The sequence below is a fragment of the Pongo pygmaeus genome, chromosome 1 (genome assembly GCF_028885625.2).
Source record: "Pongo pygmaeus isolate AG05252 chromosome 1, NHGRI_mPonPyg2-v2.0_pri, whole genome shotgun sequence".
In the NCBI taxonomy this organism is placed as follows: Eukaryota; Metazoa; Chordata; class Mammalia; order Primates; family Hominidae; genus Pongo; species Pongo pygmaeus.
This window is the reverse complement of record NC_072373.2, coordinates 90,655,872-90,670,780: the sequence shown is the minus strand read 5'-3', so window position 1 is coordinate 90,670,780 and position 14,909 is coordinate 90,655,872.

Sequence of the window (14,909 nt, the reverse complement as noted above, 5' to 3'; positions counted from 1 at the left end):
ACACCACACCTATTCCAAAATTGACCACATACTTGGAAGTAAAGCTCTCCTCAGTAAATGTAAAAGAACAGAAATTATAACTATCTCTCAGATCACAGTGCAATCAAGCTAGAACTCAGGATTAAGAATCTCACTCAAAACCACTCAACTACATGGAAACTGAACAACCTGCTCCTGAATGACTACTGGGTACATAACGAAATGAAGGCAGAAATAAAGATGTTCTTTGAAACCAACGAGTACCAAGACACAACATACCAGAATCTCTGGGATGCATTCAAAGCAGTGTGTAGAGGGAAATTTATAGCACTAAATGCCCACAAGAGAAAGCAGGAAAGATCAAAAATTGACACCCTAACATCACAATTAAAAGAACTAGAAAAGCAAGAGCAAACACATTGAAAAGCTAGCAGAAGGCAAGAAATAACTAAAATCAGAGCAGAACTGAAGGAAATAGAGACACAAAAAACCCTTCAAAAAATTAATTAATCCAGGAGCTGATTTTTTGAAAGGGTCAACAAAATTGATAGACTGCTAGCAACATTAATAAAGAAAAAGAGAGAGAAGAATCAAATAGACACAATAAAAAATGATAAAGGGGATATCACCACCGATCCCACAGAAATACAAACTACCATCAGAGAATACTACAAACACCTCTACACAAATAAACTAGAAAATCTAGAAGAAATGGATAAATTCCTGGACACGTACACCATCCCAAGACTATACCAGGAAGGAGTTGAATCTCTGAATAGACCAATAACAGGAGCTGAAATTGTGGCAATAATCAATAGCTTACCAACCAAAAAAAGTCCAGGACCAGATGCATTCACAGCCGAATTCTACCAGAGGTACAAGAAGGAACGGGTACCATTCCTTCTGAAACTATTCCAACCAATAGAAAAGGAGGGAATCCTCCCTAACTCATTTTATGAGGCCAGCATCATCCTGATACCAAAACTGGGCAGAGACACAATCAAAAAAGAGAATTTTAGACCAATATCCTTGATGAACATTGATGCAAAAATCCTCAATAAAATACTGGCAAACCAAATCCGGCAGCACATCAAAAAGCTTATCCAACATGATCAAGTGGGCTTCATCCCTGGGATGCAAGGCTGGTTCAATATACTCAAATCAATAAATGTAATCCAGCATATAAACAGAACCAAAGACAAAAACCACATGATTATCTCAGTAGATGCAGAAAGGGCTTTTGACAAAATTCAACAACCGTTCATGCTAAAAACTCTCAATAAATTAGGTATTGATGGGATGTATCTCAAAATAATAAGAGCTATCTATGACAAATCCACAGCCAATATCATACTGAATGGGAAAAACTGGAAGCATTCCCTTTGAAAACTGGCACAAGACAGGGATGCCCTCTCTCACTGCTTCTATTCAACATAGTGTTGGAAGTTCTGGCCAGGGCAATTAGTCAAGAGAAGGAAATAAAGCGTATTCAATTAGTAACAGAAGAAGTCAAATTGTCCCTGTTTGCAGACGACATGATTGTACATCTAGAAAACCCCATTGTCTCAGGCCAAAATCTCCTTAAGCTGATAAGCAACTTCAGCAAAGTCTCAGGATACAAAATCAATGTACAAAAATCACAAGCATTCTTATACACCAATAACAGACAAACAGAGAGCCAAATCATGAGTGAACTCCCATTCACAATTGCTTCAAAGAGAATAAAATACCTAGGAATCCAGCTTACAAGGGATGTGAAGGACCTCTTCAAGGAGAACTACAAACTACTGCTCAAGGAAATAAAAGAGGATACAAACAAATGGAAGAACATTCCATGCTCATGGGTAAGAAGAATCAATATCGTGAAAATGGCCATACTGTCCAAGGTAATTTATAGATTGAATGGCATCCCCATCAAGCTACCAATGACTTTCTTCACAGAATTGGAAAAAACTACTTTAAAGTTCATATGGAATCAAAAAAGAGCCCGCATCGCCAAGTCAATCCTAAGCCAAAAGAACAAAGCTGGAGGCATCACGCTACCTGACTTCAAACTATACTACAAGGCTACAGTAACCAAAACAGCATGGTACTGGTACCAAAACAGAGATGTAGATCAATGGAACAGAACAGAGCCGTCAGAAATAACGCCACATATCTACAACTATCTGATCTTTGACAAACCTGAGAAAAGCAAGCAATGGGGAAAGGATTCCCTATTTAATAAATGGTGCTGGGAAAACTGGCTAGCCATATGTAGAAAGCTGAAACTGGATCCCTTCCTTACACGTTATACAAAAATCAACTCAAGATGGATTAAAGACTTAAACGTTAGACCTATAACCATAAAAACCCTAGCAGAAAACCTAGGCATTACCATTCAGGACATAGGCATGGGCAAGGACTTCATGACTAAAACACCAAAAGCAATGGCAACAAAAGCCAAAATTGACAAATGGGATCTAATTAAACTAAAGAGCTTCTGCACAGCAAAAGAAACTACCATCAGAGTGAACAGGCAACCTACAAAATGGGAGAAAATTTTCACAACCTACTCATCTGACAAAGGGTTAATATCCAGAATCTACAATGAACTCCAACAAATTTACAAGAAAAAAACAAACAACCCCATCAAAAAGTGGGCGAAGTACATGAACAGACACTTCTCAAAAGAAGACATTTATGCAGCCAAAAAACACATGAAAAAATGCTCACCATCACTGGCCATCAGAGAAATGCAAATCAAAACCACAATGAGATACCATCTCACACCAGTTAGAATGGCAATCATTAAAAAGTCAGGAAACAACAGGTGCTGGAGAGGATGTGGAGAAATAGGAACACTTTGACACTGTTGGTGGGACTGTAAACTAGTTCAACCATTGTGGAACTCAGTGTGGCGATTCCTTAGGGATCTAGAGCTAGAAATACCATTTGACCCAGCCATCCCATTACTGGGTATACACCCAAAGGACTGTAAATCATGCTGCTATAAAGACACATGCACACATATGTTTATTGCAGCATTATTCACAATAGCAAAGAGTTGGAACCAACCCAAATGTCCAACAATGATAGACTGGATTAAGAAAATGTGGCACATATACACCATGGAATACTATGCAGCCATAAAAAATGATGAGTTCATGTCCTTTGTAGGGACATGGATGAAATTGGAAATCATCATTCTCAGTAAACTATCGCAAGAACAAAAAACCAAACACCGCATATTCTCACTCATAGGTGGGAATTGAACAATGAGAACACATGGACACAAGAAAGGGAACATCACACTTCGGGGACTGTTGTGGGGTGGGGGGAGGGGGGAGGGATAGCATTGGGAGATATACCTAATGCTAGATGACGAGTTAGTGGGTGCAGCGCACCAGCATGGCACATGTATACATATGTAACTAACCTGCACATTGCGCACATGTACCATAAAACCTAAAGTATAATAATAATAATAATAATAATAATAATAAAAAAGAAAAAAAAAGTCTGTTTTATCAGAGAGTAGGATTGCAACCCCTGCCTTTTTTTGTTTTCCATTTGCTTGGTAGATCTTCCTCCATCCTTTTATTTTGAGCCTATGTGTGACTCTGCACGTGAGATGGGTTTCCTGAATCTTGTTCCCTGCTATGTAATATGTCTTCTTTTGTATAAATTTCAGGGATACAGGGGCAGATTTATTATATGAATATATTATGTAGTGGCAAAGTCCAGGCTTTTAAGGTAAGCATCACCTGAATAGTGTACATTGTACCCATTAAGTAGTTTTTCATCCCTTACCCTCCTCCCACTCTCCTACCATTCCAAGACTCCTGTGATGATTATTTCACAAAGCCTGTGTACATGTGTACACATTATTTAGCTACCACTTATAAATGAGAACATGCAGTATTTGACTTTCTGCCTCTGAGTTGTTTCACTTAAAATAATGGCCTCCAGTTCTATCCATGTTGCTGAAAAATACATGATTTCTTTCATTTTTGTGGCTTGGTGTTTTATGGTGTGTGTGTGTGTGATTTTCTTTATTCAGTTACCCAGTCATAGACATTTATATTGATTCTATCTTTGCTGTTGTGAATAGGGCAATGATAAACATGTGAGTGCAGGTTATGTTTTTGATATAATGATTTATTTTCTTCGGATATATATCCAGTAGCTGGATTGCTATATCGAATGGTACCTCTATTTTTAATTAATTGAAAAATCTCTGTATTGTTTTCCATAAACATTGTAGTAATTTACATTCCCACCAACAGGGTGTAAGCACGCTCTTTATTGTTTACTCTGTATTCTCCCTAACATCTGTTATTTTTCCACTCTTTTATAATAGCCATTCTGACTGTTTTAAGATTATATCTCACTGTGGTTTTAATTTGTATTTCTCTGATTATTAGTCATTTTGCGTGTTTTTTTATAATCTTGTTGGCCATTTGTATGTCTTCTTTTGAAAAAGAAGTCTATTCATATATTTTGCCCACTTTTTAATGTGGTAATTTGGTTTTTGTTGTTTTTATTGTTTAATTCTGTATATCAGTCCCCTGTTGGATGCATAGTTTATAAATATTTTCTCCTGATTGTCTGTTCACTCTGTCTGTTCTGTTTCTGTGCAGAAATTTTTTAGCTTAATTTTTATTTGTTTATTTTTAGTTTTCTTCCTTGTGCTTTTGTCACAGTCATAAATTCTTTGCCTAGACCTATGTCTAAAAGAATTTCCATAGGTTTTCTTCTAGTAGCTCTATAATTTTAGGTCTTAAATTTAACTTTTTCATCCATCTTGAGTTGATTTTGTATATGGAGAAAGACAGATCCAGTTTCATTATTCTGCATACAGTAATACAATTTTTCTAGCACCATTTATTGAAAAGAGTGTCCTTTCCCCAGTGTATGTTTTTCTCAACTTTGCAAAGGTCAGTTACCTAAAGATATGTGGCTTTATTTATGGTTTCTTTTTTTCATTCTGTTTCATTGATCTATGTGTCTATTTTTATACCAATACCGTGCTGTTTTGCTTACTGGCCAGCTTTATAGCATAATTTGAGGTCAGGTTATGTGATTCCTGCAGCATTGTTCTTTTTGCTTAGGATTGTTTTGGCTACTCAGGCTCTTTTTTCATTTCAGATGAATTTTAAGATTATTTTTCCTAATTCTGTGAAAAAAAATGATGTTGATAGTTTCATAGGGATTGCATTGAATCTGTACGTTGCTTTGGGCAGTATGGTCATTCTAACAATGTTAATTCCCTGATTCATGAGCATGGGACTTTTTCTATTTCTTTCTATCATCTACAATTCCTTTCATCAGTGTTTTGTAGTTTTCTTTGTAGAGATCTTTCACTTCCTTGGCTAAATATATTTCTAGATATGTTATTTTTGTAACTATTTCTAATGGAATTGACTTCTGATTTGGTTATCAGCTTGTTACTGGTGTATAGAAATGCTACTGATTTTTGTACATTGATTTTGTATCTAAAACTTTACTGAATTTGTTCATCAAATCTAAGAGTGTTTTTAGAGGAGTCATTAGGGTTTTCTAAGATTATATCACCAGTGAACAGAGATAGTTTGACTTCCTCTTTTCCAATGTGAATGCCTTAAATTTCTTTCTCTTGCCTAATTGCTCTGGCTAGGACTTCCAGTACTACGTTGAATAAGAGTGGTAAATGTGTGCATTCTTGTCTTATTGCAGTTCTTAGGGAGATTGCCTTCAACTTTTCCCAATTCAGTATTATGTTGGCTGCGGTTTTGTCATATATGGCTTTTATTATTTTGAGGTATGTTCCTTCTATGCATAGTTTGTTGGGGACATTATTATGCTGATTTTTATCAAACGCTTTTTCTGCATCTATTGAGATGATCATATCATTTTCATTTTTAATTCTGATTATGTCATGAGTCACATTGATAGATTTGTGTATGTTGAACCATCCTTGCATCCACAGAATAAAATCCACTTGATTATGGTGGTATTTTTTATGTGATATTGGATTCCATTAGCTAGTATTTTGTTGAGAATTTTTGCCTCTGTGTTCATCAGAGATACTGGTCTGTAGTTTTGTTTTATTGCCCTCTTGTAGGGCTTTGGTTTTAGGATGATACTAACTTCATAGAATGAGTTAGGGAGGATTTACTTCCTCCCTATTTTCTTGGAATAGTTTCAGTAGGATTAGTACAAATTCTTTGTATGTTTCATAGAATTGGATGTGAACTCACCTGGTCCTGGGATTTTTTTGTTGTTGGCAGAATTTTATTACTGACTCAACCTCACTCTTCATTATTGGTCTGTTCAGGATTTCTACCTCTTCCTGGTTTAATCTTGGGAGATTGTATTTTCCATGAATTAATACATTTCCTCTAGGTTTTCTAATTTGCCAATGTAGAGTTGTTCATAGTAGTCTCTGATGTTCTTTTGCATTTCTATAGTATCAGTTGTTAATGTCTACATTTTTATTTATAATTGTGTGTATTTAAATCCTCTCTCTTCTTTTCTTGGTTAGCATAGCTACAGTTTATCAATTTTGTCTTTTCAAAAACCAACTTTTCTTTCATTGCTCCTTTCTATTGTTCCCTTGGTCTCAATTTTGTTTAGTTTTTCCCTGATCTTTGTTAGTCCTTTTCTTCTGCTAGCTTTGGGTTTGTTTGTTCTTGTTTTTTATTTCCTTGAGGTGCAATTTCAGATTGTTAATTTTTTATCTTTTTATTTTTGGTGGGAGGTTTTTGGTGTAGGCCTTTGACACTATAAACTTTCCTTGCAGCATTGCTTTTGCTATATTCTAAAAGTTTTGCTTGTGTCTCTGTTTTTATTAAATTCAAAAGTTTTTCAAACTTCCAATTTAATTTTGTCATTGATGCAAGATTGTTGAAGAGTATGCTGTTTAATTTCCATATATTTGTATAGTTTTGAGAATTCTTCTTGATATTGTTTTCTAGTTTTATTTTGCTATGTTCTGAGAAGATACTTGCTATGATTTAATTTCTTTCAATTTACTGAAGTTGGTTTCATGGCCTAACATATGAACTGTATTGGAAAATGTCCTATGTGCTATGGGAAGAATGTATATTCTGCATTTGTTAGATAGAATGTTAAGTCAATGTCTGTCAGTTCCCTTTGATCTAAAGCCTAATTTATGTCCAATGTTTCTTTGTTGATTTTCTGTCTTGATGATCTTTCTAGTGCTGTTAGTGGGGTGTTGAAGCCCCCTCACCATTATTGTATTGCTCTCTCTTTGTGTCTAGTAATATTTGCTTCATGAATCTGAGTGCTCTGGTGTTTAGTACGTACATATTTACGATTGCTTTATATTCTTGTTGAATTTATACATTTATCATTATATAATAATGTTCTTTGTCTCTTTTTAATGTTGTTGATATAAAGTATATTTTATCTGACATAAATATAGCTATTCCTGCTTGCTTTTGGTTTCCATTTGTGGGGAATACCTTTTTCCATCCCTTTGCATTCAGTCTATGTTTTTACCAGTAAGATAAGTTTCGTAGAAGCAGCATACAGTTGGTTCATGTGTTTTAATTCATTCAGCCATTCTATATCTTTAAAGTGGAGTATTTAATATATTTACATGCAAGCTTCAGATTGATATGTAAAGTTTAGTTCCTGTCATAATGTTAATTTTCTAGTTATTTTGAACACTTTTTTTCTTTTTTATCTCTGCTTGTCTTTGTGGTTTGGTGGAGTTGGGTCATGTTGCCATTTGATTTCTTTCTCTTCTTCCTTGTATAATTGTTTCTACAAGGCCTGTGAGGTGTATATTTTTGTGTGTTTTATGATGGCAAATATCAACCTTCCATTTCCATGTTTAGAACTCTGAGCATTTCTAGTAGAACTGGTCTGGTAGTAACGATTCTCTCAGCATTTGTTTGTCTGGGAAATATATTTTTTTCTCTTTCATATAAAAAGCTTATTCTTGCAGCATATAAAACTCATGGTTGACAGTTTTTTCTTTAACAACTCTAAAACTAGGATCCTAATCCCTTCTGGCTTGCAAGGTTTCTGCTGAGAAATCCACTGCTAATATGATGAGGTTTCCTTTATGGGTGGCTAGACAATTTTATCTTCATAATTTTAGAATCTTTTACTTTCACATTGACTTTAGACAGTCTGTTAACTATATACTGTGGTGAAGTCCATCTTGCTATGTATTTTCCAGGTGTTTGCCAGGCCTTTTGTATCTGGATGTCTAAATGTGTTGTAAGATAAGGGATGGTTTCATCAATTATTTTTTTAAACAGACCTCCTAAACTTCTTGGTTTTTCTTCTCCCTCAAGAATAACAATGATTCATAAGCTTGGTCATTTTCTGTAGTCTCATACTTCTTGAAGGCTTTGTTCCTTCTTTTTATTCTTTTTACTTTATTTTTGTCTGACTGGATTAATTCAAAAGACCTGTCTTCAGATTCCGAGAGTCTCTATTCTGCATGGTATAATCTATTGTTGAAGGTTTCAAATGTATTTTGTAACTCCTTCAAAGATTTTTTCATTTCCAGAAAAAAAATTAAGATATCTCCTTAGTAAATTTCTATTGTATATCCTGAATTGATTTTTGGATTTCTTTGTATTCATTTTTAGATTTATCTTGTATTTCATTGAGCTTCTTTAAAATAAATATTTTGAATTTTTCTGGCATTTGAAATATTTTCTTTTGGTTAGGATCCATTGCTAGAAAATTACTGTGTTCTTTTGGGGCATCATATACCCTTGTTTTTCAATACTTCCAGAATAATTATGCTGATTTCTTTGCATCTGGGCAAACAGTCACTTCTTAATTTTGAATTTACTTTCATTAATGCAGGCAGGACCTTCTTTTCCTGGGGGAGTCACTATGATTTATGTTGGGTAGGGTCATTTGACTGTGCCTCTGGGTGCATTCAGTAGTAAAGACTCTATTATTTTCTTGGTTATAAATAGCCTTAGTGTGCCAGCTTTCTAAAACGCTGGTTGTTGTAGTGGTGTACCTGGTGGGTGAGCAGGCTCACTGCCCCCGACAAGCTAAGGTGGCATGGGCAATGGTGTTAGTAGAAGTTGGGAAAAGTTTGTCTCCTTCCCAAGTGCTGCACTCTTGTATCAGATTTTGTACTGGATTGTGCCAGTCAACTTCCTAGCCAGTAGGTGACATTTTCAGATAAGAGCCAGCTGAGGTGGTACCTGTAGGGTTTATACTTGAACTGTGTTAACAGCTGGAAAAGTGCTCCAGTGTTTCATGTGGTGGGTTGGGCTCTGGAGCATTCAAGAGCTTCAGTCCCACCCTCCCTCTAGGAGGGGATGGTGGAGCCAGGGAGGGGAAGCCTACACTCAGGCCTTCCAATAGCGAGTGCAAGCACCAGCCCTGACAGAGTGGTGGGGGAGTCCTCAGGCCCCTGGAGGAAGTTGCTGAGGTCTCTTTATGGTAATCCCAGTACCACAACCTCAACAGGTAAAAATGGGATCAGTTTCTCCTTCACATCTCTGTCTGGGCATTCAGGATGTTCAATTAGGTTAGACATTGCTATTTGCTTCTAGGCTGCAATTATGTTAGCAGATTTTGTATTGGACTGTGAGGGTTCACCTCCTGCCCATTAAGTGGTGCTTGCAGGTGAGAGCCAGCTATGGTGGTAGCAGTAAGTTTATGCTTGACCTTTGTTAACTAGGAGAAATGCTCAGGTGGCCCAGGTGATGGGTTGGGCTGTGGAGCTCTCAGTGGTTCTAATCTCATGCTCTGCCTCTGAGGCAGGGGTGAGTAGACAAGCTGGGGAGGGCTGGGATGGTGAAGCCTGCACTTAGGCCCTCAATAGTGGGCATATGTGCTGGCCCTGACAGGAGTCAGAAGGCAGTTCTTAGGCCCATGGAGCAATACTTCAAGGAGGAGCAAAGCACCTGTTACCATGCCATAGAGAGGGCATGGGTGGAGAGGCAACTCATGCATCACAGCTGAGCAGGCAGTAGTGGAATCCACCTTGCTTTAATGCTTTCAACCTGACAAGGGTCCTTGCCATAGCTTGCGGCTGGCAGCAAGCTGAGGCAACCAGTCAAATCACAAGTAGTTTGTCTTCAGATGGCAAAACTGCTGCAGGCCATAAACTCACTGCCTGTGTCAAAACCATGGCTTCCAGGCCAAATCTCTTCAGGTCCAGTCTTGCAAAGACAGGTTGATCAACTCCCATGCCTGTGGCTAAAGCCCACATCACATTCACCTCTGTTCTAGTCATGAGGACTCCTCCCCTACTCAAGGCCAGATCACAAATTTCCCTACCAAAATTCTCCAAACCAATAACTGCCTCCTGTGCTGGCTGGCTGGCAGTTTCTTGGGCACTCCTGGTGGTTTTTTTTTTTTTTTTTTGATAACATTTCGCAGTGTAAATTTATACACAGTATTTTGCTATTTCCAAGTGGGTGAGATGTGCTAACAAGCTTCTAATCTGCCATCTCGGAAAAAATTATGTTATTTTAACCTAGTGACTTTCAAGATTTTTTTTCATTTCTGGTTTTAAATATTTGACTCTGCTTACATATATTTGACGTTTTTCTATTTACCCTACCTGGAATTCACTCAGATTCTTGGATCTGTATCTTATATTTTTTAATAATATGAACATTTTAACCAATGTTTTTTCAAATATTTTTGTGACACATACTATTCTTTCTGAGACTTCAAGTACATATACATTAGATGTCTTGTATTGTAGCACAGATCATTGAGACTCTGTTCATTGTTATTCATTTTTTCTCTGTTTTCAGATTCAATAATTTTTATTAATCACTCTCAAGTTCATTGACCCTTTTTTCTACCAACACCAGTCTACTGTTAAACAGTAAATTTTTATTTTACGTATTTTAATTTTCAGTTCTAGATTTCTTGACTGAGATTCTACATATGTTTACTTATTATAAGAATATTTTTCTATAAGTTCTTGAACCTATATACACTAGCAACTTTAAAGTCCCTGACTACTGAATGGAGTCATCTTAGGGTTGACGTGTTGACTCATTTTCTCTTGATAGTGGTCACAATGTTGTTTTTTTCCCAATGTTGAGCATTTTGTAATTACGTACTGAAAATTGTGGATGATAAATTATAGAGATTCTGGATTCATTAACCTGGGGGCACTTGCTATCTCTGAGTAGGCTTAATCTCATGAAGTTTTACTAGAATAAAGTTCTTGAACTTGCCAAACTCATTCACCTTGACCTGTTACGAACACATGCAAGGATGAAATTCACCAATTGAGTTAGGAATTTTTTTCTTCACAGTACTCTGTGTATTGCATTAATCACACTGCACTGAAATGGGTTGCAAATAGATTGTTAGCTACTCAGTGCAAGACTCGGGTCTTATTTATCTCTACATTCCTAGTGCCTAACCCAGTGTCTGACACTCAGAGTGAACAGACATTTCATATTTGTTGAAGTAACAAACTAAATAATTAAAGAATCAGAAACTATACAATTCTAACACAAAGTTCATAAAATACTGGAATATGCGAGTCTTTTAATTCAGAAGCAAAGATGATGTAAGCTCAGTGCCAACTGACAATATCACTGAACCACAACACAACTTAACTGTTTAAGTGCCCATGGTAAACGTTTTTAAAAAATACATTCATGATCATCAATATATTTTATTTACAGAGTCAGGGAAGGAATTAGAACATTTTAGAAAAAGTTCATCAATTCTGAGTGAAATGAAGTTTTAGGATCTCAAAAATAAACTTTATTCATTGTACTTTATTCTCTGATGAGAATTAATACTCTGTGTGTGTGTGTGTGCGTGCATGCACATGCACACGCATGCGTGTGCACACATGTGTTTGAATGAATGGATGAAGTAATAAAAATGGACAACGAATAAAAAGCATGGAATTCAGAATTACTAGATTTGTAGTTAAGGCTCACTTCTATTTTAGTCCTACTGTTAGTTCTAACAATGAATATGACCTTGGAAAAGTAATTTAAACTACCATTTGCAATGGATATATCTGAAAACTGTGGGACTAACACCTTACAGGAGTGCTATAAGAATCAAATGGGATGATGACCACAAAAGACCTTTGTAAACTCTAAAGAGCTATATAAACATTAAAGATGGTTATTAAATGAAATAATGCAAATAAAGCATTTTATCGCAACACCCATTATACCTAAAGCTTTTAAATGTTAGCACCTTCCCACAAAAATATACATGTGCATGCATGTATACATATACACACACACCACACACACTCACACTTGTGTTCACATCTTAATGGCACAACAAAACTTAGGTTCTTGTACCCTTTAAATATGTCTTTTTAAAAGTTAAGCTCTCTTTGACACATACTACCTGCTTATCTTTGGCTTAAGTTTATCTCTCCTGCCCACTTCCATCCTTTCTCTTCTCCCAGAAACATTTGCACCCATCAATAAAATGTTTTATTCCACTCATTGTTGGGAGAAGTGATGGAGCCATCGTCTCCTCTAATCCATTATAGGTTACAACTGATGAATGTAAAACAATATCAGGTAAAACTAGTTTTTCTCTAAAGAAGTTACAAAATCAACACTGTAAAAATCATTTACAGAAGTTATAAGATCCATAATAGTCTTTTCATAATTTTCCTAAAGATAAATGTTTAAATGTCTTAACTCTTGATTTTATATGTCAAGCTATCAAGCAATTATTTTAAAGATTGTCAAAATAATGGTCCTGCTTATAGCTAAAACATATTAATCCAGTGTGCAATTTTAAGTGACTAACTAATGTAAATATATGATAGTCAGCTGAGTTTACTAGGCAATCCTGCAATGAAGGAAAATAATTTCAAGTATGCACTCAGGATTGTCACCTGTACTCTGTTATTTTCTCTGTTGCTTGATTTTAGGTAAAAGGAGTCTATCAGACAAACAGAAAGAATATAACAAATAATATATCAAATAATATAAAAAATAATATATCAAAAAATACACCTGAGGAAACCCTTGGACAAGGCTTTATACTCAATAGATGTTCACACATTCATTTATGCAAAGGTATATTAAGCACTTACTTTTTGCCAGACTAGTATTCAACAGGGCAGTGGGGCATACAGGTGAAGAAAACACCTGCCCAACTAACACTTCTGCCTTTTTCAGGTTTGTGTGTCTCTGTCAGACTCTTCTCTTTCCCTTATCATCTTCCCTCATCCTTTGCAGACACCAGTTGACCAAATGCCACAAAAAGTTAATTAAATATCACCTCTCTATGAATGTTTTCTGACCTTCTAAATAGATTCCTTTTCTGAACGCCTCTGACCCCAAACAACAATCCTGTGCATGTGCCTTTAGCAAGTTTTTGTACTTCTTGTTATTTTGTCTGCCTTCCCACTGGACTGTGAATAACATGAAACAGAATCTCTGCATTAGTCATTATTGTAACCCCAGAGATAGTTAATTGCTTGACACATAGTGCTTGAAAAAGGTAAATAGATTTAATAAATATGTGATATTATGACTATGTTTCTGGTGAATAAAAGAGCTTAACAAAAAACATATTAAAATAATAAAAGTATTTGAAATGTACAAAAGAAGAAAAATAAAGGAGTATGGATGGAGTGAGACATTGGGGAATAATCATGCACTCAGGATGAGTACAACAAATAAAGACAACAAAACAATTGCGATAGTGAAAATAAGGCCACATTAACTATCAATATAAGCATTTTGCATAGACAATAGGAAGCAGCAACAAAATGACTCACTCTTCCTAATTCATCTTCCAGGAGGGACCTGTGACCACATAGACCTACCCACTCTTATGCTATTGCACTTTGCCTGTAGATGCTGCTTTCTCTAGTGAGTCTAAATCCATGCAACGTATGTAAAACAACTAACACTAGTGGGGTATTCACTCATCCACAAAGTGTTGGAGGAGCAGGAATGGTATTGAAATACTTAAGGAATACAGGAGGGAATATAGGAAGGGATGGAAGAAGAGAGAAAAACTTTCAATAAGACCACACTTGGCCTCTGATATTCCCCCATAACCCATTATTCCTCAACCTCCAAGCTGAGAACCACCCATACCTTCCATATTCTCTAACTAGTATAAGAACAGCAATGCCTATATAGGCAAAACTGGACCAGGTCAAAGGATCCTTATTTAAGAGGGTGTAAGGATATTGTGGATGTCAATAGTCTCTGAAGGAAGAAAGTTGGCTCTGGTCTCATATTTCTGTCTGGATTTGAGGGAAGAAATACTTAGGCCAGAATTAATTCTCTAAGAATACGATGAAAAGGTCACATTAACACCTATATTACAAATGTAGTGAATAATTTCAAAAAAGTTCAAAAATCCTCTGACACCCACCCAGGCACCCCCTAGAAAACTATGAACCTCAGGTTGAGACATCTTTTGGGAAGGATATCAGGCTGGTCAGTAGGGAGACCCTGCTATCAGCTGTGATGTTATCCAACTGGGACATCCAGTTGGGGATCAAAGGGACTCTGTGCAGAGACCCTTCACCTCCAGTTTGTGACCTCCTCACAAAGGGATCTGTAGAAGACAGAGAAGATCACAGGTCACCTAGAAGACACTTAACCCTATTTCTGTGGTTAGGAACAGAAAAATAAAACTGGAGAGTAGGAGATAGGAACTGATTTGAGGATGGAACAACAGTAGATGTCATGAGTGTATGAAAACAGATGTTTCCATACCTGTGTCTCTTAGAAAGTACCTTCCAGCTCTGTCTCAGAGTAGAGATAAAAACTCTGGTGGGAAGATTCATAAAACAAAATATTCCCACAATGTTTCCCATTGAGGGTATACAATAATGTAGCATAGTTATGCTTATTTTACAAACAAATATCTAGAGAAATATGAAGTTTGCACAGTTTGCTGAGAGAATGGAAGTTAAAGGCATTTACCTTGGACCCTAGAATTAGTACAACCAATATCTAAGACAACAACTTCAATGTCAC